This window comes from Wasmannia auropunctata, unplaced genomic scaffold (genome assembly GCF_000956235.1).
Source record: "Wasmannia auropunctata unplaced genomic scaffold, wasmannia.A_1.0 LD336101.1, whole genome shotgun sequence".
NCBI classification, from domain to species: Eukaryota; Metazoa; Arthropoda; class Insecta; order Hymenoptera; family Formicidae; genus Wasmannia; species Wasmannia auropunctata.
The window spans coordinates 3,955,895-3,983,057 of record NW_012026789.1 but is presented as its reverse complement, the minus strand read 5'-3'; the positions used below and the strand labels follow the sequence as shown (position 1 = coordinate 3,983,057).

General features: G+C 37.7%; 1 protein-coding gene across 3 annotated transcripts in view; it reads left to right on the top strand.

Annotated features, from left to right (window-relative positions):
- The window catches only part of LOC105459858 (UPF0489 protein C5orf22 homolog), a 595,978-nt gene that overhangs the window by 485,806 nt on the left and 83,009 nt on the right, over nucleotides 1-27,163 (top strand). The gene's annotated exons all lie outside the window — the stretch shown is intronic.

Below are 27,163 nucleotides of genomic sequence, written 5' to 3'. Positions count from 1 at the left end.
GATTTTACAAATTATTGCATCATTCGCTTTATCGTATGCATTAAAATTTCATTAATCTTTTTACTTTTTTAATAAAACAATTTTGGAACATTAATATGCATACTTAATTTTTTTATTTCCAGTAAATTTACAAGAAAGTTTTAAATATAAATTTATGCAGTATAAAACTTCTTAAAATAAAAATTTTAAATTAAACTACACTACAATAACGATATGCAATTTTTGTTATACGAATATACCGTACAGTATTTAAAAAGGAAAATATCTTTAGCTGATGATTTTAATCGTATGGACTTTTGCGGCATAGATACGCAACAAAAATTATTCACAGGGTCATGCAATTTAAACGCATACGTGTACGTATGCCCTCGCGGCCGTCGATAACGTTTTCGACGTCAGCCACGTCAACTCGTTTCTCTCGCAACGTGCGCATAAATCCCTTTATGAGCGTCGTGTCACGAATTCACGGCTTGTCGCCGATTTTATTGCATGGCAGATTGCTCGGCGTAGTCGCGGCTTTTACGCCGCTGGATAGAAGTATCGAAACTTCCGGCATTCCGTCTGACGATGCGCGCGGGAGAGAGGCCCCGAGCGCAAGGTGCATATACGCACGGCGTGTCGAACGCGCGGCGTGCGCGCCAGACGCATAGATGCGGTATAAATGCATATCTCCGTAATGTACGGACCGTCTCGAATTTAGCCTGTCGAAGCGCGTGACGATGTTCTTTTAACGGGTTGAGTGGCTATATGTTATAAAGCCGATATTTCCGTACTGATAGGACGCTTACGCGCACGACTTTATGGACACTTTGATCCAATTTACGTAGACTTTCTTATGTGTCGTCCACGTCTTGTTGGTAAATAAACTGATAGGAAGTACAACAAAAATGTTCGAAGCAAAATGAAGAAAGACTTATGAGAAGTATATTATAGGATCAAGTATCTTTGACTTAAGCTTGGACTTAAGCTACTAAAAAAGTAATATTTTATTGTACAATCTATATGAAACTTTTTAATATTTAATCCAGAAGCCGGATAAAAAATATTTTTTCTCGTCTATTGAGTTAAAGAGTTCTATTCGTCGTATCTGAACAAATCGTAAGTTGATCAGTTATTATCTATCTTTCGTGACGTTATATTGCGAAAGAAGTGGAACTTTTCCGTTTCATATGTATGCATTTTGATATCAGACGAGGCGATGTATAATACAGGAACCCGCGTGACTTAAAGCTATAATTCAACGTGGTGATAATTGTCGCGAATTAGTCCACTAAATCAGTCGTACGCCCTTACATTCTCTACCTCGGTTTCCCCCCCACTCGCACTTATCGCCGATAAATGGCGGCTCTTTCCTTTCCCTTGATCGCGTGATCGTTTGGCGTAAATAACAATTAAATAAAACGCGGAGTACGAACTCGCCCTCATTTCCTGTCTACTTTTTCTATCTTTAGCCGTTGGTGAATTATACCGTTGTCATCATAAATCCCACTTACCCGCGGTACGCATAATGACTGATAATTAGACGAACCATCAGTTTGCGAGAATTTTGTTTGATTCTCGATTTGCTATATTTCTCTTATTTTGTTTTTTTAAACAATGCATTTATAGCGTTTTTGTCATATCTTTTGAGTGACATTATCAGAATAAAAAGTTTCGAATCAATAATTTAATAACGATCGAATTAATAAAAGATTAATTGCTGATAACGGCGAACAATGATATAACAGTATTACGCATGCAAAGATCTAATTAAATAGGTGATGGATCGTCCTGAGATGCCAATTTATATTGATAATAAATCTCGCATTGCAATTCCGGATAATATAGATAAATTTCCGATAATCCGGGGCGGAGCGATAAATTTCTTTCCAAATCGGGCGATCGGATGCAGGTGTATTACAGGTGCAATACCTGTCGCCAGGTATGACCGCGCACATGGGGCAGGTGATTGCCGACCAGAATCATTTCTTTGTGATATAGAATTGATCGTGATGTACCGACCTTGTAATACATAAGCGCCAAATTTCGATATTCCTCTTTTAATACGTTTCTGTAGATACTATCGTATTATTATGTCTAAAATTTATTCGTAGTGCTGCAATGTGCGACACGCGTTATCGACATGTATGCATGTATATTAATTGCCAACATCCAAAGTCTCGATGAATGATGGTAGAGGGGTATAAGTGGTTGTTTTATCTATGTGACGGAAAATGCTGATTTCTGCGTAAGAGGCTATTACGGAGAAACTGTAATTAATCTGTATATCCAATGCGAAGAATATTCATTTTAATAATTTACATTATCGGTTATTACGAATATCTGAATGTAAAATATATGAGGGGACATGGGCGTAATTTGAAATATCGCCGAGTCTTGTAATCAAAATTATGTATACGCATGTTTTCTCGTTCCTTTATCCGTTATTTAACTCTCATTCATATTCTTTTCTCTCGCTCTTTTCCCCCTCCTCCCCCCCCCCTTTCTCACTCTTTCACTCACTTAATTCGGGCGGAGAGTGTATGATAGTCCCCTTGCCCCTGGAAATATCCAAGTGTACAGGTGTAAGACATGGACGTAACGGATTCCACCTGCAATACGACCAGCAGTTAACTCCTAATTAAGAGTATCGCTCTTTATCGTTGATCGTTCCGTGGCGATCCGCCAGACGCGTATACACTCCGCAGAAATTATTCACACAAGTTGGCGCTCAGGTTTTAGCATTAGATATATACGATGTGGTGTGTTACGTTCGTTACCGGTGCGATAAGAATCAACTCCATTTTCCCGCGTCGAAGTCCTTTAAATGGAAACGATTTTCATCGTGCGGAGAAAATGAGTGGTACGCTCTACAGTGTTCTTCTATAAGGGGGAGATTAGTTTTAATGAACGCTACGCGGCAACGCCGTAGATGGGGGACTCTTTGTAAGACCGGGACCGCGGTTTCTGTGGGCTCGGTTGTATACGTACAAATCCGTTGCCTGTGAAACAATCATTATTCCCGGCAGATCGTCTGCGTTATTGAGCAAGAACGGGACTTCCGTCGGGGAATCAGATACCACCGCTCGCATGTGCAACGCGGCCAGATGCGCACACCTAGGAATCCACCTATCCTCTCCGCGTACCTGCCTGCCTACCTGCGATTCCCCGCGTGCATCCGTGTAGGAAGCGCCTGTGCACAGATTACAAAGTAGATATTGGCTGCACGAGCTGCATTCTCTATGATCTGTGCCATAGTGCAGATGGACCAAGTTTAAAGGCACCTCCACAACGGCCGCACGCGCAGCGATTCTGAAATCGAGCTTTTGTAAACGCAAAAATGCGCGAATGTTGAAACTTTGCAAGCAGGTCTCTTCGTCCTCCACATAGATTTGAATAATTCTCTTTTTATGTCAAATTGTGTATCTCTATTTTAGTAAAATAAATTGCTTGTATTTTATAAAAAGCAAGCGTATTAACGTAATATTGTATGATGGGACAAAATGTTTTTTTAATTAAAGGTATGTGTATTTTTTTGGATGCTTTCGTTGTGAATGTAGCCTGCAATTAGAATCGGCCGACACATGTGAGCTCTATCAGAACGTAGAACGAGAGCCTATGGAAATTGGCAATTATCGCAACCCATAACTAAAGGTCTTAGTCGTGCGCTCTATCGAGACATAAGGTCTGCACGCAGTGTCAGGGGTCGGAGTGCAGGGTCATTACGCAATAATTAGAAATTAAAAAGCGCCGCGGTGTCTGCGCTTCCCCCTCGCATTAGCTATCTCTACCTAATGCACACCACCCTCCCACGTTAGTTAGAGGGTCCTCCTTCATCCTCCTGTCCGGTATATCCTGCATCACGGTTAGTTCGCTGCAGTTAAGCGTATCGTCAGCTGGCGAATTGCATTTCTGCAACGACGTCCGTACGACGGGTTAACGAACCTACCGCCTACTACGTTCCCTCCGCCCTGCCTAATTTCTTTTACGATGCAGAACATCGAAGAGGAGAGGCAAGGACATTGAATTGCCCGTCCAGAACTACATGCAGGTAGTAGCGGCTGGTAAACATCGCTCGAGGAACTGACCTTCTCCTCTTCAAGTCTCATTATACCTCGGTTTATCTTCTTGTGGCGTAATGCGCGGCCGAATGAGAGATCGATGGCTTTCAACGGCTCCCAATAAATTTGCATTTCGTGCGCATAACTGTTCGCTTACGAGCTTAATGTCACAAGTCATATTTCGTGTAAACGTATTTCGTTACGTTATTTTATCCGAAAGTAAATGTATTTATTGGTTTATATTAGCAATTTTCAATAATTTTGGATATTAAAATTAAATAATAAATTTATAAAAACATAATTTATTTTATATTGCATATCAACAAAATCTTACGTTAATTAAGAGAAACATATTAAATAGTATTTTAACAGAATTTTATAGATAATTTTGTTGTTATTTTATTAAATACTTTTTATCTTTCCTTCAACTTTCAAATTAGAATTCAAATTATATTCAAATTACAAAAAAATAAAAAACTTAAATAACTACTATAAAATATTAATTCTTAACTATCATCTAAATAGATATAAAGCTTAAATTATACATTAATTGATTTTACTTTCAGACAGCAAGTATTTTGGGATAGGTATGTGAAAATTTGATACTTCCTAATCTATTGACTCGTCGTTTATCAAACAGACACAAATGCAATCAGCATGTAATATGCTTTCGCCAAGACCGGGCGTTAATCTCGACGTTAATCTTTCTGAGAGTAGCCCGCAGGTAGTAAACAACTCTATGATTTATTACAAAAATACCCGCGAAATAGGAAACCGTGCACGTGCTGGCGCATTTTCATTTACACGATTGTGCACGGTATGAAAGGCTCGCAAGTTGCAGAAGTATCCATCTGTCCATGGCATGATTTTCATGTGGGAAAGAACTCTCCTCCTTGCTCGGAGCTAACGCCCAGGGAACTGGTTTCTACCTTCGCCTTCTCCTCATTCCTAGATTCTACCTCGGACCTTTCTCCTTCCACGCCGCGAGAGAGAATCCACGTCTCCGCGGATCCTGGATTTTATGAGTTTCTAATGAGAAGGGGTTGCATTAGAGCATGCAGTGCAACCGCGACACATTATATCCTCCTTCATGGGTTGTACATGTACCAAGACGAGACCAAACTATTTCTATCTCTTCGACAGATGGAGAACGCGCGCGAAGAATGTCTTCCAACTTTCCGAGGATCCCGTTAAAAGCATGTATAATTTGCGAGCGGAATAGTTTTGATCTGCGGTCAGCGGAAATAAACATTTTTTTTCATAAGGTCGGAAGAAACTGAACGTACAAACTCCACGAGGTATTTAGAATACTGTAGGAAAATTGCAAACACTATTGCAAATTAATTATCAATCTATACCCATTGCTTGATATGCTTGATATTAAAGTACAATAAAAATTATATTCAATCACTTAAAAAAAGGATATAATCTTTTGGCAATTCTATATATTTTCTTCAATAAATATTTAAAACAATATAAATAATAATATATTATGAATTATATTTTTCAAACTTTTTCTAACTAATTTTTAAAATGTTTATAGTGTCAAATAATAATTATTTTCAAATAATAACAAAATATCAAATTATTTCAGAAAATTATGACAAACTTAAGTTAATTCTATTATAACGCTTTCTATCATAAGTTAGAAATTAAAAGTATATATAATTAACCCATTACTTTTTCATCTATCATAATAAGGATACAAATGGTTCACATATGATAAAAAATTTGAAAAAAGATTTTATCGATTCCAACGCTGTGTGAGTTCTGATCGTATTAATTAGTTCATGCTGTTACATGACAGCAGTTAATTTAATAATACGTTTTAACCTATTTTTTTCACATAGCTCTTAATTTAAACAATTAACTTTTTTCCGCTCGTCAATCAAGTACATCAGTTGCAGGTGTACACTTATGTCTCGTAATATTGCGATGAAAAACTTTTGGAAACACGCTGTTCCTAAATAACTCTGACTGTTGTATAATTATTATATCTGTAATCGGCATATACATACGGATTAATTATTATTATATTTGTTTTATGCTGCTTTTTAGTAAAACAGCATTGAATGAAAAATTTCTAAATTATATAAAATTTGATAATTTTATGGATAAATTTTACGATAATATTTCTTTTACAATTATTATATCACATTACATATATTTTATTATTTCAATATCTAAATTAAGTATTTAGAAATATCTTAATATATTTTACTTTGCTTGCGTACTAAATATTATAAAATGATTTTATAATCTCAAATACAAGACATTTTTAGTTTATCGATTAGGAGAATGTTTGAATAAATGCTGCATTATGCATATTAGACTAATTATGAACTTTTATCTTAGAAATAATTTATTATTTTGCATGTGTATTTAAAGAAAAAATCTCTATTTACATGTTAAGAAAATATATTCTGAATATGATACTCAATTATTCTGAATATATCAAGAATATATTGTATGATATTTTATTATCGATACTCACAATTCTATTGTATTATCATCAAAATCGTTATCGATTACCTTGTCTTATTGGAGGCCTATACATTTTGATCTGGTATGTGTTTATCCTGCGAATTGGCATTTGAATAAATGAATATGATAACGCAAGACTTGTACGATAGTCATAAAATGCGAGGAATGTGCATACACACCCTGCATTCTGTACTTACGAGCCGCGAGTATCGCGGCATCTGCATCACATCACAAAATAACGATTCGATTACCGCTAATATACGAAAATGGCGTAAGTACAGGCTGCACACTCGGAATCGAAACGTAGCGCAATTTCATTCGATTATAATCGCCGGCCCTTTATCCGCCAGCCGCGCGTCCTGTACGATCATTCGATTAAAATTACACGAAAACATTACTCGGGCCGATCGGCAGATGTGCAGTAGGAACGAATGGATTTCGAATGCATGAGCCTTCCAAGCCGTGTTTGTCTTGCCGTAGGATCGCCCAGGCGCATACCGATGTTACCATAATAATTGATCCACGATAGGATCAGTATCAGCACCATGCAAAGTCACTCCGGATGATTGGCCATGGCCGCGATGTAACGGAAGAAATCTCTTTTTGTCTCTCTTTTTTGTATATAGGGACACCGAATGTCATTCAATATTTTAAAACACGACATTCACGAGTGGCATGGATATAAATTACTATACAAACGCACATGTACTCACATTTATAGTCTAGTAAAAGACTAGTTTATACATTTATTTTTTGAAATTGCTACATAAAAGAGTGATAATTGTGTGTCTCTATCATTTAATTATATTTTGCAACAACACCGGGCCATAACTTTAATATAATGTATAATATAATTTTGTGTGCTATTTTCTGTGGTAGGTATACTATTTTCTATTATATGACAACTTTCTCTCACAAAATTATTTATTATTCTATTATTATATTATTGAGTAAATTATCTTGAAAAAAAGTACTTACATTTCATTAATATTTTATATTTAATATGATTCCGATAACATAAGTTTAAAAAGAAAATTAAAGCAATATTAGATTAAAAAAAAATATATCCCAATTTGTCCAATTAATATAATAACTATAATAATAAATTTTATTTAAATTTATAAAGAAAGTGGAGAGAAATAGGAAGAAATATATAAGATTCTATACAATCTTAAATATAAAATATTATTCTAACATGTAAGACATTTTTAATTTGCGTTTAATGTTTCTCAATCTGTCAGTCTGTCTGCCAAATGATAAATCATTTTAATTCGATAATATGCAGATATTAAATATATTATGATTCTCTTTCTGTTTGCTCCCTTTTCTTTCCCCTCTTTACAACCTGGCTCATCCATTTTATCTTCAATTAATTCTCCTCCGAGTTAATTGAGTCCATTCCTTACATGGGTTCGCGACTCAAACACTTCCTGATTACCAATCATGCAAGACTGTAAACGACATTAAAAATATACTATCACATACGCAAAGCCAAACTACATTAATTATTAGCGGAAACACGTTTCTTGATATCATTTCAATTAAATGAACATCTCGCAGAATTCATGCTGAGAGAGCCGCCATCAGCTTGCAACAAAACGCTTCATTTTCTCGGACAAATTAATTTATGAGCTATATTTAATACTCGTGTAAAGTGGTAAACAGGATATTATTAATTTTCTCATTCATAAATTACTTTATAATATTCTGCATAATTGTAAATTATTAAAATTTTATTAAACATTTTTTACATCTATCATTGAATTAATTATATCTAGGTAATAGTCTTCTATAAAATAATTATTTTCCGTTTTTAATTTTAATTAAAAAATATATATTCGAAGGATGTAATATGATCAGAAAATAATTTGATTATTTAAATCTTCTCATGTTTTAAAAGTCGCTCCGTTTCACACGTTATTCAATATTTATATACACACACCTTGTTACACATATTACGAATAAGAAGATTGAGATTGTCTATACATGCTTGCAATTTAGTTGACAAATTCAATGTGTGAAATTTTTAGAATTGTTCATATGCCTTTATATTGACAGTCTCTATTCTAAAGACTCATCGCTGAATGTTACTCTCTAAATTTTCTGGAGTAAATCTCACTCCAAAAGATTGAAAATACTGCCACTCGGCCACTTGAGTGACAGTATTTTCACTCTTTTGGAGTGGGATTCATTCCAAAAGAGTGAAAAGTCACTCCAGAAAATTTAGTGTAAATATTGTGAAATTCTAACGAAGATAATAAGCTTTTTACTAAAAACATAAATTTCTGTAATGTAAAAGTACAAATAGCATGAGACATTATGATCTTATATTTTTTCAACTATGTATTGCTTATGGTGCGCCGTAGCACACAGCTTCTTCGAAGGAGCTTTAAATGTGAGCATTCTACGTCCAGATTAATCTATCTAAACGTCTCGCGCACACGTTATGTCCTTCGAAGCACAAAATGGAAGAGCCGGTAAACACTATTACATATTATCCATGCATTAAGGCACCAAGCTGGTGGAGGTAATATTACGTCGTTCATAGCTAATATATACACCAGTTACGGAGAAACTCAAAGACGTTGGGTGAGAGAGTTTAACGCCTTGCCGCTTATTTCTGTCGTTCGGATCCCGCGTTTTACGGGGCCCCGTACTTCCATCAATTTTTCTCGACGCTTCCCGCTGGTTCGGCACACACCACCACTGCGCGCGTACGGCGTGATTACTAATAATGCGATGTCATAACATGCATTAATATATGCGTCCCTCATTTGCAATTCGCATCTGTAAGTGGAGAATGTACGAAGCTGGCTCCGATTAATCGGATGCCACTCGAAATCTTCTTCGTACAGAGCGCAATTCGAGACTGTCCTCGCGTTTCCGCATATATTTCGCGACTATCTCGATTATGCATATGTCTTCTTTCTATATTTACTTATCGTTCAAGATGCGCTTATCATATGATTATAAAATGAGCGTTGATATATGAAGTGCTTTGATAACTCCAACAAAATTTTTGTAATTCTCATTGCGCGCATTCACGTTGCGCTTATCCTCATGCTTACTTTTCTTGTGTATTTTTTTCAATATTTACATATATAAATTTCCAACTGATTTTTAAATATATATTTGATATATTTCTCTGACGATATTTAAAATTAAAGTATAAATAAGTTTTGATGGTGTAATACCTCCAATAAATTATATAAATCATATTTTGACGACTAATTTATTGAACGCATTAAATTGTTTTTTATATAGTGCTTTATACAGCAATGTTTGACATAACCAACTACTGTACCTGCAGCTGTTGGAATCACTACTCGACAAAAAGGGATAAATCCAATTTGCATGTCTTCGAGGTTATTATTCGTTACTTTCTATATATCGTCAACAGATTTTTCTTGCCGGCGTAATAAGTACCACTTACAACGCGCAGAGAATATTAGGTCTCCAGACGTTTGCAGTTTCAAGTGCGCTTGAAAATAGAATGAAATTTAGTCCTAAGCCGATCATGATAAATTAAATCCATTCAAATGGCAGCAACGATAGCATTCTGGAGTGTTCGCTCGAGCGAAACGGAAGACTAATGTCACAAGAAACGCAATTTATTATACGCGATATAGAAAAAAATATGATCCTTGATATATTTTATTTAGTTATACGCACGCTTAGCGAAGGCGATACTATGAGAGCCTTATCTTAATACATATATTAACATGTAAATCTATAGGATCACTAAAAAATTCGATAAGTATAGGTATACGTTATTAAATAACATAAATAATTACGAAGTTAATTTTCCATGATTAGATTGCAGATGAAGAAACAACAAAAATAAATCCAATTATAAGATCGCAAAATCAAATTTTATAACGTCACAAAATCATTTTTTGTTACAAAAGATATATAAAACTTTATTGTAATCAACTATATTAAAGCATTGAACAATTAGTCATTTATGCGATTCGTTATATGATTTAATCTCTTTTGGTAATTACTTTAGTGTCCTACACAAATTATCCTAATTTAATACCCGTGTAAATTTTTTAATATTTAACAATAAGTTTCAATTATAAAGGGTGACAGAGAGAATAGACAATCTGTAAATACGAAGCTAATGTTCTTCTATAACGATTCGTCGATTCGAAAAAATCTCGGAAAAAGACTCGAAGATACATAGCTCGCTCGACGGCGCAGTTACAAGTCGATACAGAAGCTAGACGGCCATGAATTCCAATACAGACGTCACAAGGATGGATCCTGCATTTACGACGCCGATCTTTTGCCCGTAGCCAGGCAAAAAATCACGAAAGCGCGACGGTGATAGGTTCGGCGCCTCCGGTTGTCGCGAATCCCGCGGATATAACTTCCTATTACCGAGCGATGTACGATGAGAGAAAGGGGAGGGCGGGGGTGGTTGCGCGAAGGGTGGTCGGCGGGGTCGTTCGAGCAGAAAGGGTGTCTCTCGTGTGCCAAAAGAGAGGCGTGCATTAGGAGATTGTGTTCGACAGTTGTTTACGACTATCTCCTAACCGCCGCGCCGTCTTCCTCGTCTCGCCGCCCCTTTGTGTCACGAACCTCCGACCGGCGTGTATCTACGTACGGAGATCTCGGGTGCTCTTTATCTGGCCTTCTCTCGGTTGCCTGCGAAACCACCCTGCCCGCACCCCGCGCTCTTCGGCAAGCGCTGCATCGAGGAACGGCAAAGGCGCGTATTTACGTCGTTGCGCTCACATAACTCCGGCCGACAAACTGGCAAGCCTTTCTTCTTGTCTCTGTTTCTCCTCTTCCTCCTCCACCTCCTCCTCCTCCTCCTCATTCTCTTCCTTCTCCTCCCTTTCTGATTTCCCCAGGCCTTATTCTTTTCTACTTGCAATCTCGGTGAAGTACTTCAAGGATCGTCTTCCAATCGTCCACCCTCTAGCGCGTCGCCTACGATTTCGGGGTGGGTACGCGAGCAAGAACGTCTAGACTTGGCCCGCGATTTCTTTATCCGCGACACTGTCACGACTTAAACTGCCGCGATATATCAATTGTCATTCAATATCATTCATTTCGCGTGCTTTGCATTTTTTAAATTGATTCTTACATAAATGAATGTTTTTTCCGATACATAATTTTTCTTCTCGTGCAAAATTAATTATTATCGACGTAGAGATTATCTTCGCAATGTAAATTTTGACGTTCGTTGATGACAGACATAATAAAGGTTCATTATACGCTTGAGAAAAGAGTTATCACACAGTGCGAACGTGTATCATATTCTTATGTGATAAGGAAAGACTCTCGCAGCCATATAAGCAATAAATTTCGTTTATATTGAACTTTTTGCTGATTGTATATTGCTACGCATATATTTATGACGAAACGATATCACATACATATTCACATCGGAACTCGAGTACTGCATATCTACTATTTATTTATAAATGTTTAGCAAATAGATTTATCGTTCGATTAACTAACTATTACTAAGCACTTTTTAACACATAATTCTTAATACTTATTCTTATCTACGGTGTAATCTCCGACAAATAATCGCACTTCGGGCGAACGTCTATTCGAAACTTTTATCCGGCGCCACTAGTCACGACTGGTCTAAAGTCTCGCGCTTTATAATCGGACTTTCTATTGCGGCGGGATGTATGCATGGCGCGTCTATATCTACCAACAAGTTGTCTAATCTGTTAAAGTCGCGATCGTCATCAGTTTCTGCATATAGAACCCGTCCGCTTCCTAGAACCGGTGATCTGTACACCGGTCCGGAAAATGTAGCCGCGCTCGATCCATTAATAACGCGGGGCCATCAAACGAGTCGCGCATTCGTGCGACGCGGCAAAAGTATTTCGCGCGCGACGAGACCATTCTTAAACGGATGTCGAGTCGCCGCGCGGCGTTCACGATTGATGTGGTCGGCGTCGTTGCTGTCGTTTTGCTTGCGATGTGCACGCAAACGCGCGCGCTCGTTCCTCCTTTTATTTTCTATCACCTGTCAATGCAATGCGCGCGATAAATTATACCGTATCGCGGCACGTTAAGAGCTATCTGGTGATTGCCACACTGATACATGTAATTAACTTCAAACATGTGGAGTGTGTTCCTAGTTAACTCGGTGAAAGCCGCGAATACATGTGTAAATGCGCGAGATGTCGTCAAGCAGCGGACAGTAAGTTTTCTAAGTAAAATACGCTAATTGCCGTTTTTAGAGATCTGTCAATAAAATTGTATATTTTATAAACTTCGTTAAATAATATGTAATTTTTTTTTTCAACGTGTAACAGCACTGTGCGCACTATCGCACAAGTTATTATGCAAAGAAGTTTTACAAATTTCACCATCGATATGCGTACAAGGAATTTATTGAAGAGGAGGGGGGGGGGGATTCAAGAGTGGCCTTACTATTTTTACGGAATAAACGTTGCATATTTTTATCCCAACGTATCGCCGACGTACACGCGCGCCGCATGCGTCGAACGAGCGGAAGAAAAAACGAAATATTTCGCGAAGCTTGCTAAAGTGCACAGACAGTTTTCTCTGCGCGGAGAAAGAGAAGAGGAGAGTCTCGGAGAGAGGAGGAGCCATCCAGTCGGATATCGACGAGGCAGATGAGCTACCAATAACTCAATGTGCGCTTATAAACTGATCAGACTTCCAACCCTCCTCCTCCTCCTTCTCCTCCTTCCCCTCCTCCGACGTGGAGCCCCGGCAAGACCTTCGATTCGACCCGGTTCCAATAGCTTCGAGTTCGTCTTACGCCCTCCATGACGACGACGACGACGACGTATTACTCCGGGACTCCTTCGCCAGAGAGTGAAATGCAAGCGAATTTACCGCACGATTTAACAGCCCCTCCGACCTACGAGTATTCATCTACCTTCTCTCGCGTAACCTGCAGACAGGCGCGAGAAGGAGACATGAATACAGAGAGACCTGGAATTCCTCGTAACTCGAGGCTAACCGAGTTTGTTGTGCGCGCTTCAGCCGTGTGTATGCAACAAACTGCAATTCAATCGGATTCGTCCAGATTCCGTTGTACCTGCTGTCCCCACGGGAACGGCTTGCGCCTGGGATTGTGCCTGATTTTTCTCGAGTTTTTCAATTTTCAGCGAGACCGCGCTCGCTCACGCGGAGGACATCGAGCGGAACGCGGCGTTGAAAATCCCTTCGTATATGCACGAAGGCGGCGCGTGGTGCTCGTGAGCGATATTATATGTGTGTGGCTAAGTTCTCATGCCTGGGCTTATTGAATTGCAGATTAGACGGACCGCACTCTTCTGCGAATATATATGATACATGTGTTGTTACTATTACTATTATTATTTCAATAGATGAAACGATTTTATAATACGTGTGCGCACTAGTTTATCATAATATATTATTTAATGAAGATAAAGTGCAGAACTTGACAGATTTGAGGCACATACTATTCCAATTTTCAAATTCAGTTGAAAATTTAATTTACGCAGTAATAGTGATTTTACTTACTAGCGTGTATTGAATTTGCTATATTGTGAATTAGACACACGTTGATAAATAATTGAATAGTTATTTTTTTCTCGAGCAAATTAGACGCGTAAAACTGAGACTCTCTTTATAGCGCTCTCCGGACATGCAAGCTTATCTTTGAGCAAATATAGATAGAGCCTGTAACATGGTAATATCTCTGCAGCTTTGTAAGATGGCGGTATTCATTCAGGAGTAAAGAATCCCTATACACGAAGGTATATCCAGTTGCATGCTTACGGGCGCACGGAGTACCGTACACCATCAGCAAGGGGAGACTCTATCGATCTCATCGAAACATGGTCGCATCGAATCTCGTTTACCGAGGGGTTCCACGAGGACTAGTAAAATCGAAGCAGTAAATTTAAGGATTTTACTTCACGAGGGATAAATTTATTTCTTGCGTTGGTATCGCGATAAGAGAGGAAGTGAAACAGCAGAGAAGTCAACAAGAGAGATCATTTATCTACGCGCTGAGCCGAAGTGTTATCAGCTAAATTATACGATGAAGTTAATCTGTAGAAAGGACTCTCTGTCACTTGTGCGAGTTTTTTTTTTCAAATGGATATTATAATTTTTCTTTCTTATTATCCAGTGTGTTCCGTTTAGCTTACGTTCAATCATTTCTGATTTATCTTAACACATTTATCATATCTTATATATACATTAGAAACCATATTTAATCAGGTTTTATGGCTACAATACACGTACGTGCATCCACACACAACAGAAATCCAACTACCTTTCTTATATAGACGAAATAAGTATATTATACACACACACACACACACAAACGCACGCACGCGCGCGTACACACACACACACATACACACACACACACACACACACACACACACACACACACACACACACACACACACATATATATACATATATGTAAAGTACACTTAACTCGAGCGCGATTTGCTTTCCATTTCGTAAAACATTGAGAGATTATTGCTGATTAATAATATATTTCTCTAACCGCGTTTTGAAAATATAATTGAATCCATTTTAAAGATATTTTATTTGCAATTATGTAAATATTATTTTATACAAAATAGTTTAATGAATATTTATTGCAAGAAAATAATCCTTTTCTTATACTAAAAGTCATTTCATACAATTAAGTACATGTATGAACGTATTATTATTTTATTACATTATCCTCTTTAATTTATTTTGTAAAATAAGAAACACAAGATTTTTATTTGTTGTCTATTCGTATATTACATTAAAAGACTTAGAAACAAATCGACGAAGCGGTATATTTGCCGTCTTCATCGAATCGTGTGCACTCTTAAAATTAGTCAAAGTATTCTTTTTATTTACACATTTCATGCTCACAGAAATACAATTGTATTGTCTCTTTTTTTCAGTGGAACAAAAAAATCGCTCACGGCTTTATTTCTAGGAAAGATACAGAATGTAGTCAGGAACATGCAAATTTTATAAACCATTAAATGTGTTTATCTTGTCACGTTAATTTTTATTACGTCATAAACGTCATTTTGTCGACAACGAAATAAATTTCTTGCTTGCGTTTTTTTTCATCCATGATCTTAAAGCACTTCCGGATAATGTACAGCTTGGGTCACGATATTCTCAAGGTATTATGTGGCCATAACCATTGTATGGCCCTTTTAAGGCCTTCTACCGCGCATTACAAACCAGCAGATGTTTGTTTCCTAATGTATGTATATGTCAACATGCATATAATATAAAATGATTAATATTGTATAATATAAAACGACTAAGAAAAAGGACCGATTTCATCTATCGTAAAATCAATACGTCCCCTTATTGTGCTTTAAATGAATCGTCCGAACATGAGAGAGATACGCAGGATTTCCATAATTATTCAGTCCGTAAATTTAAATTTTTATCTACCATTAATTTTTTATCTTTATCTTATTATTTACAAATCAATATACATGTATGAATAGTTTATTTATTACTCGTTCCAATTGCATAGATAAATTGTATGTACGCTTTTAAACTGTCTGAAAGATTATGCTTTTTTATCTTCGGTAATGTAATTATTTCATTTTTTTTACATATTACATGAAACGTAAAAATTTATTTAATAAATAAATAAATAATAATTAAATAATAATAATTAAATAAAATAAAATAATAATAATTAAATTGTGTCGTTTTATCTTCTATTTTTTTTTTCTGTAAAGCACCATATGGAAATAATTAACGCGCGACATTCTCAAATTCGAGATATGCCTTTCGATCTTCCTCACCTCGTTCGTTCGGACGATGTTTTTCAAACGCGTGAGTCCCGATGGGGTCGTAGTGCTAGAATGGAAGAGTTCAATTCCGTATGCAAATGCGTCCCTCTCTCACGACACCTCGCGCGCACCGGGAACCCCCGGCGTGGCGACCGACTTGGGAATTTGAAAAGCCACCACCTGAGAACGTGTCAATCGGTCGACATAATTCGATTTGAATAATGAGCGGAGGTCCCCTACGCAAATCGCGTCCATTATGGTGAGTCTAACGCGCGTAACGGTTCCACGCTTCTCGACGTTATTGTACGCAACGGAAAAAGATTTTGTCAAGATCGAGTTTGTGCGAGAGATGCTAAGAATGTTGGGAATTCTATAAATATATGGGGTTAAACGTAATCAAAATATGAGATTTTTAAAGTAATTGTTATTGTTTTGTGACTTTATTTAAAATTTTTAATTAAACAGTCGATACTATCTAAAGATATAAGAACATTAAGATACAATATTATTTGCAAATTTTAATATTGATAAAAGCTAATTACTAAACAAAATTATGATCGATACAATGTGCAAAGTGCTAGAATTTTCGTAATTATTTTTTTTTGTATTAACAGATTTAAAAAAAATATCGCTAAATTTATGAAAATTCAGATATCTACTAAAGATGATTAACGATATAATTATTCCATTACCAATATCATATACCACGTAGGTAAATATACCTATAGAAATTTTGAGTGAAAGCCAAGCAATATACACATTTTTTCTGCATTCTATTTTATGTTTTTATACACACGCATTCGCGTCTGTTTACATAGAATGTTAGCTTCTCGAGTACTTTACATTCAGAATAAGCGAGATAGGTCCGCGTTTTCACGTTTGCGGCAAACACAGTTTGTCGTTTTTCACGCGTGAAGCGAATTTCCGACGAAGCGCCGACAACTTTCCCGCCAAAACGCGGAGGATTCTACTCGCAGATTACGCATTCAATCATCGCCACGGCGAGCCAGTGCCACGGCGATAGCATATGGTGCTCCATACCATCGAAATTTGCGAGCATTTTGCGAACACAAGCATACGACGATAATTCCGCATGCGTACCCTCCAAGTTTCTGAAAGGAAAATACTTTCTCGCGTGCGGAGCACCGTGGCGACGCGTCACAATTGCCTCTGATGAATGTCCGTATACATTTACATAGTAAATGTAGTATGCAATGGTCTACGAAAGAAATTGGCTTACTTGAACAGTATATTTATTGTTTAATAAAAAAAATTATGATTAGTGGTAATACGTTTTATTATTAACGTATTCTTCTTAGTTTTATTTTATAAACAAATGTTTTACCATATTTCATTGTATACTTTAAATCAAGTGTTATCTTTCCTATATATTTTGTCTTTTATTATCTCCTAAAATTACTAATTTTTACTATTAGATAATATAGTTTCAAAATAAATATGTATACGTATTTTATATCTTACGTCTATAAACAATCACTAATTTTGGAAATTTGCATATATAACAATATTTTATAGAAACAATATTAAGTTATCACATTTTAGAAATACATTTTTATTTATAAATAAAGAAATTTTAATAATAAAGAAATATGTTACAAAATACATACATTTATTACATATTATTATTGCTTATGATGACTTTAATGATTTTATAATTGTGTGTGTATATGGAGCATACACATAAAAATCTTCTGATGTATAAAAATATCACAATGCTTTTTTAGATCCAAATTTCTATCTTTTCATAACATATTTTAGATTAAATTATTCTAATTATATAAACGTGTATATGTATCTTTTCTTTATATATTTTTCTTTCAACACGGTAGCTTTATTAAACATCCTTCTGACCCGGTCCCTTTAAACTGTACAGGATGGCACAGTTTAAGCGCGACCTTGCTCTTGATAATAGTTTATGAAGCCGTACCGTTCTCTCTATGCAATACGACAGCCCGCAGTCTGCTCGAGAGAGACAGGGAAAGAGAGGGAAGGGTGGGTTTATGTCCCGGAATTAATTAACCTACCACCCTTCCGAGTGCAGTCGCGCCACCCTTCAAGCGGCCCGCTCTGGAAGCAGCAAGCGTGCCAGCCATTTTGTCCTCGACTCTCGCTCTCGAAATTCCATTATCCACTTTCTCCGTCCCCCGTCGACCATCCCACTCCACCCTGCCGCGTTGCTCTTTCTCCCTCTCTCTCTCTCTCTTTCTCTCTCGTTCTCTTCATCTTTATCGCCACCCCTTTAGTACTGCCGTCGCCCGCGCGGTTTCATCCAGCTCCTGGCTTAAACCGCCTCCCGCGCTTCCGGCCAGAATTTTCCCTTAATGGAAGTCCGTTAAAGTCGAGGTGCACGTGCGCCGCGAAAGCCACCCCTACGCCGATATCGTTATCTTATCCGTCGTATAAAATGGCCAACACTAAAATTTTGTCATATGAATTTCGGGAACATCCGATTTCGATTCCATTTGTTAAATATTATAGATGATGGAAGAGTCAGCTGATGTGTTTGTTCATAGGTGAGCATTCTAAAGTCTAAGAAAAATTTTGAAACTAAAAAAAGCGAGTAAATTCACGTATAATTTGAAATATTTGATGTGTATAAAATGTTATTCTTCCCAAGATTTAATATTGATTAGAATAATATTTTGAAATTTTTTTGATTTTAATAATATTTTGTATTTTTTAGGTGTATTTTTTATAGGTTGTACTTAATTATAATTTTGCATATCCAGTGTTATTTTGATAATTGTCAGTTTAGATATATTTTTACTGCAGTGATTTTGAAAATTTGACATTGTATTTATATTTTATTGTATTTATAACAATATATTAAAAATTAGTATAAAAATTATAAAATTATTACATTAATTGCTTTTTGTTAAAATTTAGAATTTGGAAATGGTTGCTTGCTAAGTTTTAACAGTTATTTTTTATTTTAAAAACCTGTTTGTTACATCGATGTAAAATAGCCTTTTCTCGAATGAATAACGCTTTTTTATTTAATATTTAAATCATAATTATAAACTTATCATTATCGGATATTTAAATGCTACTACATCAAAGGTAATAGGATGAATTTTTCCACAACACGTATCTTATAGAGGGAAGGAGCGCGAAGGATGACACGAATTTAATAAGTAAATAAATGAAGGACGTCGCGCGTAAATCACAGGCGCGAGAGTTATTCGGGAGTTAAACAATATTCTCCTTAAGGGAAGGAGTGACAGAGATAAAGAGGGAAAGTGGCGCGCGCGGTAAGCGTTTCTCACACGGCGGTCGAGAGGACTCGCTCGAGGGATGATAAGATGCGATGCGAGTTTTTATTAATACTCTACCCCATCTGCTGGCTTCACCTCCCTTCTTGCTTGCCCTAAAGTCTTAAGAAGATTGCGGAACGAATGGCGCGAGACAGGACGAAAGGAGAAGCGCGTGCCCGTCGCTCTGGTGAAAGAGAGAAAGCGCTCAAAGAAGGAAAGGAGGAATGAAGGAACTTGGTTAAGCGAGGAAGCGCGCGGCGGGAGAGGGGTAACAAACAGCGACCTACCTTAACTTGATTCAACCTCTACTTAGTGCCGGGCTCCTTTAAATGAGAACAAGAAAGACGTCTTGTCAGAACTCTCATCCGCGTGAGATAAAAGTGGAGAAGATAATGGAAGGTATAGCAGCGAGATGCCCGAGTGAACTAATTCAAACTGTTAGGTAAAACTATTTCAAATTGTGTTTATAGTATCGTCGAATGACGGATGAACGTGAATGCCTGATTTTTTTCAATCAGGAATAACATCCACATGTCCGCACGATAAACATTTATGAAATGAAAGTAGAATAAAAATGATGTTACATTGGGGAAAAGAGTCGCCCGACTAATTCATAAAACTAATTCGCGAAACGTATCGCAGCCAATCGCGAGTATCGATCGCTAACAATCAATCGGGAGTGGAAGTCCGGAACGGATTGGAAAAAATCGTATATGAAAATGAAAAAAAAGGGGAGGAGGAAACATATTCGCGGCAAACTGCGAAACATATTTATTCAGCGAGTTCACTATCCGACACAACGCGTCGCAGCCTCCGCATGAGTAATCCACAAACTTTCCAGGGAAAAACTCGCGCTCGCGAGTACGTGTTGTACCAGATGCGGGCAGGGGGTATAGTGTTATCGCGGTGGTTACTTTTGCAAACCGTACGAGCAAGTGGGGGAGGGGGGGGGAGGAAGTTGAAGTCTCTCCGGAGGGGGTTGATGTCCGCGAGCTCTTTTCTTCTGCCGGGATTTATCTTCGCTTATACGCGACGGTCCTCCATCGCTCTCACATCTATTATCATATTTCACAGCGTGAGGCTCGAAAACAGCCAGATTTATGAACGGACTTCCGGCCAAATAAACACGCCGTGCGAGTGTGAGGGTGGCTTCGGCATTCGCGGAATTCGCGAGTGACAGGATGCGAAATGGACCGGAGCCGTCGCCACCTTTCACGCGAGGATCGGTTTTCTTCGAGCCGCGCTCCTTGTCATCGCTAAGGAGGGGAAAATGTGTGTGAGCACCGATCAATCAATCGACATTGATGGGCTGGCAAAATTAATTCCATTCCGCCGCGGGCTGGTTTCCGCAATTTGTCTGCCGTGCTTCGGGTATCCAAGAAGTTTCGGCTTATACTTTACGCTAACAAAAAAAAATAAAAAGATAATAAATTAGAAATTAAAGAATTCATTCCATGATAATATTATTAATAATAAGAACCAAAACAAAAATCATACATAATTTATTTGTAATATTATTACATATGTATCGTTTAATATAAACGGTAAATAATACTTCGGCAAATGTATTATATATAATAAATTAATAATATTAACAATAATTTACAATAATAATAATAAGAATAATAAAATGAATAAGCTAATAATATGCAAATTTGTGTTTATTAAATTATATGATATAATTTTTTTTTGAAAAAATGTGTTTGATATATATATTGTGCATACATATATCAGAAATATACGTAAGAATATTAATTAAAATTTTCGCTATTGTTTACCGACAACGAGTGCGCGATTGGATTTTATTTCCGATCAGATTATTTTGGGGAAGTGTCGAGCCCTCAGGAGATACTTATCCGCAAGTTTACACAAGGCGAAGCCCTTTCCTGTCGAGTTTAAGGGCACCTCGTCTTACAAACATAAGGGTATCACTTCCTGTGAGAGCGACGAAATTAACATAAGCTTAAACGATACGTTATCCTACATACCGTGTATCCATTATATTTAGCCAATTGTGAACACAGTGAACACGTGTAAAGTATATGTATATCATTTATTTGTTTTGATAAAAATGAAATAAATTAGATTTATATTCGAACACTTACCATCTATTGACTCGTAGACGTTTGATAATCGCTGCAATAATCTATAAAAATTAAAATAATCTAATTGATTCGCAAATACTGAAGATCTGCTAGTTTTTGAAATTTCACAAATAGGATATGCATTATAACATTAACGAATCCCAGCACAATTAGTGTCGCTAACTACGCACTCGCGAAAACCATGCACAAACGTTCTTGTTCTCGAAAATTGAAATACGTTGTAGAATATCATAGAAGATCAGAAACAAACTGTGGCCACACACGTGACACGAAGAAGACTCTCCACCCTCGAGAGCCGCCCTTCACCAACCACGCGCACACAACGGCATTCGCCCACGCACACGGCCATGCTCAAAAAATGTTTCGTAGGAGACATGTGCACCCCTTATCGGAAAAAAATAACGTCCAATCAGGATCGCGTAGGATGCGTGCAAGCGCTTCTCATATGGCGGGGGGGGGGGGAGCTGGAGGGAGTTACGTGTGTCTATGGAATTCGAAACGGTCGCCATAGCAACCCCATGCTTCCTTGCCAAGGGATGTTCATGGGGGAGTCTTCCTTTCCTATTCTATCCTTCGTCTAATGCGAATCGGAAATCTACGTGCGTCCTTGCGCGAATCTTCTCCTGACCGTGATTTACTGACGGAAAGGCGATAGGAAACTATTCTTGCGACCTATGTACAATAATCGGGGGGAACATACAAATTCTCCAAAGAAAAAAATTGCCTGCTACTGATAAAAAAATTACATTATATAAAATATATTACACTTTTTGCAACTCCGCAGTCTATTTTAATTTTAAATTAAATCGTTATGTAATTTATTTTGTAATAAATTTTAAAAAAACATTTTATTAAATTTAGAAAAAATATAATTGTTTTTACAAATTTATTTATACATTTATTTATTTATATTAATTGTTTAAAATCTGATTTAAGTAATAACTAATGATTAGAATGTCAAATATTAAAGACATAAATCTAATAACATAATACGACAGTGAAATACGCATATTATTTGAAGCGAAGCTTTGTATTCTCACAAAAAGTATCAGCCAAGTCTTCTCTCCAGCCTATGTTGATTCTTATCTTGATTGTATTTGCGGATGCAACTGTTTTAAATGCAGAAGCATTTTCATCGACCACGTACTCGTATACAAGCCGGAGTTGGCAAGTGGAATTATCGAGAGGCGCCGCGCGTACACTCGTAAATACCGCACGGGTCTGTGAGATGCGATCGGAATGAAATTAACCGCGATTTCCCGTTATCAAACACCGCATCACTCTATCACGATAAAAATTCGATAGCTAAGCCTCACGTGGTTCTACATTATTTGAAATTGCAGAACATAATTTAGGCTTTTTTTCAACATGAGCTGTTGAAATGTGCATAAATGTACTTGTTGGCAACTGTTGAGAATTCTTCTTCATATGTCACATTCCATTAATGTTTATCAGCATTTGTCTGCGATTTGGAAAGATACCGAAATGGACGAAGCAGTCGAATGGATCAATTTCATTGGGGGCTCGAATCGCGAATGAAATCGGCAACATCATCCGCGTCAAAGCGACGCGCAGATATGTAGCGACCCAACTCCATTGAGAATTGACAAAGTGAGGAACGTTCTCTCCCTCTTGATATCTCCCCCCCCCCTCCCCTCCGACCGCCGCGATAACCCCGGCTGTACGCGTTCTATCGTGTCTTCGTATGATAGGTAGGATCGCCGGAGTATAGAGGGAGGAAAATAATGGCATGGCCCTTTCGAGGCAGACGAGAATCGATCATACGTGATGAGAGTTTCATTTTTATTGGCAGGACAAGGGGAGGGGGCATAGGCAAAGGACTCTTTCGATAGTCTCTGTAGAGATCCAGAGCACTCTGTCCTTCACAAGAACTTACAAGATCAATCAATTTGGTTTTCCTTCAGAGGCAACCTGTTCTCGCTTTGTCATCTTGTGGATCATTTTTTTCATTGTGTACGATATTAAGACTGCGTCGCGAGATTTATCGAGCTGGTCGTATGTGCCTACAGTAATATTATTTCTTGGCATATCAAATTTCTTTCGTTATCTTCTCTATTGTTGTTTCGATTCCGTTTAATAAATTTGTTTGATAAAACTTTTTTACATCTCTTGATAGCATATGCACAAACGTACGTTCGCAGGCTCGGTATTCACCGCCTAAAGATATTTTCGTGGTATTAGCAGCGTATTGAGTTACACTTCTCTCAGAATCTCTGTCTACTCACTTTCACGTTCCATGTGGATTTCCAGATAAAATTCGCACGAGGATTTTTCCATTCCGGCGTGGGGATTCGATTTATGTTTTGAGATAGATAGCTGTGTTGCTCTAAGCACAGAACCAATTTGAACATTATTTAAGTTATTTATTAATTATTTAGATATTAATTCAAACATTATTTATCTCACGGATTATAGCATAAAGGAAATATTGCATAATATTTTTGGCAACTTAAAATAGAAACGAAAAATATATATTAAGAAAGCATTATAATATTGGAAAATATTAGAAATACTGATTTTTTTCGCGCCAGAGGGCCTTCTGCGACATCGCTCCTGTCCCAATGATCAAATCACGATTTTCACGAGAAATACATTTTCACCGATCCCACCATGACTTCAAAGACACCTATGAGGAATTCCAGTAACGTTTCGCATAACTGGATGCCATGTACACGGTCACACATCCAAAAGGGAACATACTCGCCTGGCCCCGAGGGTTGGACCAAAGAAGGGTGCGGGACACCCGCCTTCGCTCACCCCCTTCCCCTCCTACAAGGGTAGATACTCGCATGTTTGGCCTCCCCAGGCACGGAAACACGCATGTGGGGCCAGGGGTACACACTTGCCTCCACGTATTGATTCCATTCTCGTTCTGGGGACTCTCCCGTCCTCCCCGTAACTCGTCCTAACCCCTCGCTTCTTCCTCGCCTGCCTCCGTTACTCTTCGAGCAGAGCCAACCTCGTCGTTCACCTACGCCTCCGCCAGTTCCTCTCGCCATCTCCCCCTCCCCCTCCCCCCCTCGACACATCCCGTGATCTGAATTCTTTCTATTTTCCGTACATCTCCCGCTTTACCACACCCTCCTGCCATCCACCAGCTTCCTACGTCTCTTCCAACGGCTTTTCTCTATCCTTTACTCCTCTCGCTATACCCTCTCTCAACCGTCCTCCGACGTTATGCTCACCCGTCCTCCGCCCTCCCCCGCGCGGCTCTTTCGAGCTTTATTCCTTATCCGACATTGTTACCAACGTGCGTCCTACCCGTAGCGCGTTTTCCACCCTCCGACGTTGGGAGACGAGTGTCTCGGTCTACGAGAAGATCCTCTTGATCGCGAAAGAATCCTTGAAGAGAAGCATATATACGAGGGTGGAGCAAATGATCCACGTAAGTCTCGATCATGATTAGACGCGATTTGCTGACGCCTGCAGCTAAGGGGTTCGACGTTTAGTGATCACGTTTACTGTGCTACTGAATTTCGAATAAAACTGTAAAATATTAAAAATAAAAACTAAAAAACTACTATTAAAAACTTTACTTACTATTAAAAAAACTTTACTATTAAAACTTTACTTACTATTTAAAACTGTAAAATATTAGTCAGCAATATTGACATTTTACAATTGTAAAATTTTATACAACTTTTTCTAATTTTGTTAAACTTGAAAAACTTTCGTTAATTGTCCTAAAGTGTTCGCGACAAGATTCTTTTACGAGTAGCAAAAGAAGTTGTTAAAAAAAATTACTTTAACAAGTGGTTAGAATCTTCACTGATCCGTGTAAAAGTGAAAGAAAAGAAGTTGTGAGAGGCTTGAAAAGAAGTTCGGAGAAGCCGTGGGAATAGCTTTCCACTCACTTTCTCCTTTTCTCGCGAATCAGCTGATGTAATTTAATTCCCTTGGAAGCAAGGCAGAAGCGCGCATACCACGACCTACCCTTACACATTAATTATAAGGGGGAAAGCACCTCTCCCTTCTCTCTCTTTCTCCCTGGTCTCATCTTCCTTACTCGGCCCCATTTTCTCTCTCGCTTCTCCCACCTCTATCTCATTCTCGCTCGGCTTCGCTCGCTTGCTCTCAGCTTATATATGCCTACCTTCCTCTCTCCTTCATTCACATCTTCTTGTGACCTTGACTCCGTGTGCACCCTTAAATGAGAGCGAGGGTGGTAAACATTACGGATATAGAGCGCACGTATATATACGCGTTCGGAGCGAAATTTGCTTAAAACTGATAGACTTTGATGAGACGACAGATATTGTATGACAAACGTGTTATCCAAATTTATTTCTCCACATTTTATTTCTCCACATTTTATTTCTCCGCAACGATATTAAGCTTCTTTATTTAGTAAAAGTCAAAATAGAAGAATAAAATATTATTATAACATTTGTATCGCAAAAGTATTCTACTTTGAAAGTCGTTAATTAAGAATTATTTTATAGAATATACATGCCTAAAGTTTACGAAATAGTTTTGATATTAAAATCTAAGTGTACTTTCTATTTTTATAAAATGATAAAAAATAATATAATGCATCTCTACATTGTAGTTGGATACATTTCTAATAATATCAATGTTTTTATCAATGTATTTCTTTATCAATATATATATACCCTTTTTCAAGCTTGTGCTTTTAAGGAAATGTATTGATCGTTTGTATTAACTGATTTGGAGTTAGTGATTCAGTCTCCGTTCGTTCTTAAATTGCGATCTTACTTAAAATAAAAAATTAAAATTAAAATAGAAAAAGAGAAAAATAATTAGAAACAATATTAATCGAGATGTCATCTTAATGATTTTATAAACTTTCATGACCGATTGCTAAGAATAATATCAATAATATTTGTTATTTTTATGTATTATATATATATACATACATACAAATAAATTGTAATATATTATTATAATAATATACATTGTTAATCACATCAATAATTAGATAACCATCTGTGCAATGATTGAAATGTCACGAATCCACAGTCCCAACAAAAGTACCAATGAAAATCTAACATCGCCTCGACGTGCACCTGTCTATACACCTGCGCGTACCTGCCGTCGAGCGGCGTATACGCGTGGTTCTTTAGACAGCACTGCGACGTATCTACAACACTGGATATACGAACGAGGCTATGTGCTCTCGAGGCTGTCGCGGAGAGGGTGACGAAGGGGACGGAACGGATGACGGGCGAAAGGGGGCCCGGGAGAGGGTGTTGCTGCGACGACCTGGAGAGGAACCAGAGGGTAGCTTGAGCAAGCGCGGAAAGAGAGAAAGAGAGGACGAATGTGGGAGTGAGGCGGGCGCGAAGGGGAGGGAGGGCGAGGGCTGTGGATGTCGGGACGTCAGTGTCGAGATGCGAAGGGAGGAATAGAAGTCTCCCTGGCTCCCAGGGGGTGAGCAGAGTGGAATGAGTGAGTAGAATCGCGGAATAGGATGGAGTCTAAGGGTGCGCCGGTGACGCGAAGCTCGTACGTTCCTCCTCTTTCGCCCC